This window comes from Procambarus clarkii, chromosome 52, assembly GCF_040958095.1.
Source record: "Procambarus clarkii isolate CNS0578487 chromosome 52, FALCON_Pclarkii_2.0, whole genome shotgun sequence".
Classification (NCBI taxonomy): domain Eukaryota; kingdom Metazoa; phylum Arthropoda; class Malacostraca; order Decapoda; family Cambaridae; genus Procambarus; species Procambarus clarkii.
The window spans coordinates 3,669,223-3,675,352 of NC_091201.1; positions in this window are offsets into that span (position 1 = coordinate 3,669,223).

Here is a 6,130-nt window from a genome sequence, read left to right on the forward strand (position 1 = left end):
TCAAGTATATCATTCGTAGCACAGGGACTCCCACTCCACGGGAGTCATCTCCCGTCACGCAGGGTGCAGTCGCACCTCCACAGATCTCCAGTATCGTCTATTGATACTGGAAATGGCTCAAAAGGGCCACCACTTATGGGCTATTCATGCCCAAGCCACCTTTTGGGTGGCTTAATCTTCTCTCTCTCTCGACTCCCACTCCCTTTCCACAGCATGCCAAGGCCTTCAGAGGTTGTAATCTCTTCCGACATTGACCCAACAGTCTGTTCATCTCAGCTTCCAAACTCTCATGGGTATATCCAACATATATGCCTAAATATTTATATATATTAACTCTCTCTATATTTTTACCGTTTATTTTTAATATAATGGGCCTCCGACTTCTACATTCAAACTTAGTTTTGTTTTCATTAACCACCAGTCCCATATGGTGACACAGGTTTCTGAAATTGTCCAACACTGTTTGAACCTTTGAAATATCCTTGCCCTGAAACAAAATATCATCGGCATATATGATCGGAGTTACCCCATTTGAGTATCTCTCAGATGCTATCTTATTCATTAGTACATTAAACAGGGTGGGACTCAACACTCCTCCCTGAGGTGTGCCGAGTTCAAAAGACCTCACACCTGACATACAACCTTGATACCACACCTGAGCCTTCCTTTCGTAAAGATAATCCCCTATCCAGCACAATAATCTCCCTTTAACACCAAGACCAGCTAATTCATATAAAATAACCTCTTTGTTGGCTTTATCAAAAGCTCCTTGTAAATCAATAAAAATTATATAATAATCATTTTCATTAGCTAGACATTTAATAATACAATCAGAGGTACTTTTTCCTTTGAGGAACCCGAACAAATTACTAGACAGCTGATCACCTAATATATATAAAAGTCTATTTAAAATGATCCTCTCCATCATTTTACAAAAACACGAGGTTAAAGACACAGGTCTGTACTCTCCACTGGCTTTAGGGATAGGGATGATCATAGCTTTTTTCCATTTACTGGGAATACTGCCCTCTTTATAACTAATATTAAAGAGGTCTAAAAGTGGGCTTTTCGTCATAATGGCAAGTTCATTAAGTATTTCATAAGTTACTCCATCCTCCCCAGGGGCGGTAGATTTCCCAACTTTAATCGCCGTTATTAGTTCTTCTCTGGTAATACCTGTGCAAGTGACATCACCACTGTTACCTGCTGTAAGTATAAAATCCTTTCTTAGATCTTTCCAAGAATCTAATGACTCTCTCGTTACAGCGGGTAATGAACTAAGTTTGGCAGCTTCCGCCCATTTATTTACGAGACCATTTGCAATTCCTTGAGGGTTAGGATGTGCAACAAAATTATGCTTTTTACCCCTTATTTTATTTACGTCTTGCCAGATTTCCTTCAAGTTTCTGTTACTCCCAACTTTCTCTGCAAACTAAGGCACAGTTCCTTCAGGCGCTCCTCATACCCCATCCCTCGTAATTCTGAGACGAGTCTCGTTGCAAACCTCTGAACCTTTTCCAGTTTCCTTATGACGACCGCCGGGATCCTAACGGTCACCCTGAGGAGTAGCCATCTTCCTTTTCGTATCGGGAAGGCCACAACAACACTGGCCAGGCTCACAAAGCGCGTTTGGGAAAATGCCAAACTGACATTGCATACCAAGGCACAAGTCGACATAGCATGTGTGGTGTGTACAATTCTCTACGACTCGGAATCCTGGACCCTGCGCTCTCGCCAGGAGAAAAATGGCTCAATAACTTTCACATGCGGATCTGAGACGCATCCTTGACATCACGTGGAGAAACCACGTCACTAACAATATAGTACTCGAGAGAACAGGAGTTCCTTCAATGTTCACACTCCTGAAGCAGAGACGCATACGATGGCTGGGACATGTCACACGCATGGAAGATGGCCGCATACCGAAGGACCTCTTGTATGGAGAACTGGCATCAGGAAGGAGACCCCACCGGAAGACCTCAGCTGCGTTTCAAAGACGCCTACTAACGCGACCTCAAGCAGATGAAAATCGACATCAACACTTTGGAGGCAGGAGCTGCGGACAGATCTGCCTGCAGATGCAAAGTGCAGAAGGGACTCCAGCAATTCGAAGATGAACTGAAGAGGCAGGCGGAGGATAATAGACTTCAGAGGAGGTTGTTGTTGTTGTTGTTGATTTAAGGGCGACGACGATCGTGGGATCGGATGCGCCCCGGAGGACCCGTTAAGGGTGAATCACGAAGCCCGGAAAGGTAAAACGCCAAGCTAAATCGCGAAACGAGTGACGCCAATCACTAGAAACTAATATGCCATACGGCAAATAAACGCACAGACGGGCAGATGATTGGGGGGAGTCCCTCAGGGTGACAAGCACCGGCCCCGATCCATACAGAGAACACCAGGTACCATACGGGAGACATCTCCCGTCACGCAGGGTGCAGTCGCACCTCCAGAGATCTCCAGTATCAGCTCTTGATACTGGTAATGGCTCAAAAGGGCCACCCCTTACGGACTATTCATGCCCGTGCCACCTTTTGGGTGGCTTAATCTTAATCAATCAATCACCAGGTAGCAAAACCAAAACTCGACCCCCAACCAAAACGCAAAAGTCATCCAGTGTCCTCCGGCAGAGCAGAAACCGGCCGCCCACCACGACCGAGGGCACACCAGAAGCCCACCAAGACCTACCAAGCCTCGGCACCTCTCGGCCAAACCGGCCCCCGAACACCGTCACCCCGCCGGGAGAACCAGTCAGTACACGTCAAAAAAAAACTCTATCAACAATCCCGTGACCCAAGGTGATATGTGCGTCAGGCGTCGTACAATCGGACCGTTGAAAAAGGATGCCAAACGGCAGTAGTAAAGCCAAAACGCGAAAACAAGACGTGAACAGGCGGAGGTGATGTCCAGACGTCCGCTCGGCTTCAAGGTTGAACCAGGAGTCCTTCAGAGGAGGTCTCGACCACTGTCAGACGCACCCACTTCGGCGTTTATCTGCCCTCGCTGCAGTCGGGACTGTCACCCAGCCTAGAGAACATAAAACACATCATCACCAAAAAACTCTCACATCTCAACAAAGCCTACCTACACCAGAGAATAGCTGAAGGTTCGCCATCTGCAACATGGTATCTTCAGGCAACCAAATTAGAAAGGTTAAATATCTCAAAAGGAATCCACAGGGAAATAGCAGTTAGGTTATATAGACTACGTCTAGGTTACAGATGCAACTGGGAGATTGGTGAACCCCGACAGAGAGTGTGCATCTTCTGCCAAACTGTCACAGAAAAGCCATTACTTCACTATCTTCTGGAATGTGAAGCAACCAATGACCTTAGAAGAGCTTTAAGAGTTCCTGAATCATGCAGTGGCCACCCTGAAGCCATCAACACAGCCACTCTCCTGGTCAACAAAGGTGTCCAGCAGCTGGACACCCTCATAAAAACTGTGAAGCAGTATCCTCCCCCGCGATAACAGCTTGATGGTTAAATGCAACCTCAGAATACTGAGAAAAAACAAAAAAATTTGTACCACTTACGGGCTATTCATGCCCGTGCCACCTCTTGGGTGGCTTAATCTTTATCAATCATCGGGACTGTCATTCTCGGGTTGGCCTTCACAGCCACATAGAGGCGCTGCATCCAACTAGACTACAACAAATAGCCACCCAGGGCACAACTCCATAACCACGCGGGATTGACGGATGCCTACTACCCCAGAAGATATGTTGACAGTTGAAATCACCCAACAGGAGCACTGGCTCTGACAAGGAGTCCAGGAGGTGCTTAAGATCAGGAAAGGAAAGCGGGACATTGGGGGGAGATATATGGAACAGACTGTATACAATTTACTCACAAAAACACGGGCTGCAGAATAATCGATAGGCGATGGAAACAGTAGGGGGACGAAGGGAATATCAGCACGAATCAAGAGAGCAGTAGAGTTATAGGCCCCAGCAAGAGCTGGGGGGGGGGGGGAGGGAGGGAAAGACAGGAATAACCAGGACGAGCACTAAGCATCAGTTCCTAGAGACAAACACAAAATGGTGAAAACTGTAAAATCAGAAGTTGGTTGTTCATGGAACTTGGCATAAAATCCATGAATATTCCATTGAAGGAGTATTCCATTCCCTTGAATACAACCAGCGAAATCATTTAATGAGGTACCCATTCACTGCTAGGTGAACAGAGGCTTCAGTTAAGGATTGGCGCCCAGTCAATCCTCCCTGGCCAGGATACGAACCCAGGCCAAAGCGCTCGCAAAGCGCCGGGCGAGTGCTTTACCAGTGCCACGGGGACTGCTTACCACTGCAAGGCACTGCCTACTGAGGGGGGGGGGGCATGTTAATAAATTGAACAAAATATGTTCGGTAAGAAAATAAAACATACATGACAAAAAACAGTTTTATTAAACTATTTTAATATGATTCTTTCAGCATCCTTCAACACACAATTGTTTGTTCTGTACATATCACTCTTAACTGCAGCTGGAACCATCTCCACACACAAGATTCTAAAGAACCTTTCAGCATCAAGATAAATTTGTGCAAATATAAAAATGTGTATAGAAAACATATGTAATAGTGTGTGTGCATGCATATAGAAATTTAATATATATATATATATATATATATATATATATATATATATATATATATATATATATATATATATATATATAATATATATATATATATATATTATATATATATATATATATATATATATATATATATATATATATATATATATTATATATATATATATAATATATATATATATATATATATATATATATATATATATATATTATATATATATATATATATATTATATATATATATATATATATATTATATATATATATATATATATATATATATATATAATATATATATATATATATATATATATAATATATATATATATATATATATATATATATATATATATTATATATATATATATATAAAACCTAAAAGGGGTACCACCACTGGTGCAAGTGTAGGGACCCATAGCCTCAGAGAAGAAAATAAAGAGTACTCAGGGAAGACCTTGTGGATCCTCACTGCATTTTCTTCTCCTGCCACCCCTATTCTTTTAGTGTGTGTATATATATTTAACTTTATTTTAAAATTTCATTACACAAAGAGGGTTACAACATTGGTTACATGCAGAGTACAAGACTACTTGTCACAAGTTGTATAGCTCCTCAGATGGCGAGCAGGAACCATAGATCCATGGATATACAGTATATATATTATATAATTATATATATACACACATTATACTTGCATACTTGGTGTAGTATACAATATCTGATTTGCCTAACAGGCTGAATGACTTTTTATTTTCAAATACAGTATTTTTTCCAGATTGGTTCTTTTCGAACAATAATAGTCTATTATTTTTATTATACTGTATTAGGAACTTGAATTACTAACTTAGTTATATTAGACTATGTTAGTTTATATTAGTTTATGTTAGACTATGTTAGTTTATGATAGGTTACGATAAAGGGCGTGGGTCATTAATTCCTCTGAACTTCAGTAGTCAGGGAAAGGCGAAAATTCCAGCAAAGCAGCAGTAGCTGCTTCTGGAATCCTTCCTTATTGAGACTACCCATAGCCGAATGGATAGAGCTTCTGCCTCACACACGTGGGGTCCATGGTTCGAGTCTCCTAAAGCCCAGGTAAATGGAATAGATTATTATTGTTAGAAAAGAACCAATCTAGAAAGAAATATTTTTAAATAACGAAACTCATTTGGCCTGTTAGGCAAATCGGACCTTGCATACAAGTTGTGTGGTTCTAGCTATTAGTCATGATATATACTGTACGGTATATATATATATATATATATTTATATTATACACACACACACATATTGTACATACGAATATACTGAAGTCCAATCCTGCTTAATTATGGCACTTCATTTGATTCTTAAGTATATAACTGTTTCACCAATTCAGTTTCTTACAACACACAATTTGCCTGTTCTTGAAGCCCTCTTGGTTGCCCATGGTACATACTGCATGTTTTCACAATGAAAATGTATAATTATGGTCATTACACCATCAAAATCTGGGGTGACAATTCCTACTGATGCCACAACTTACTTTGAACAAGCTA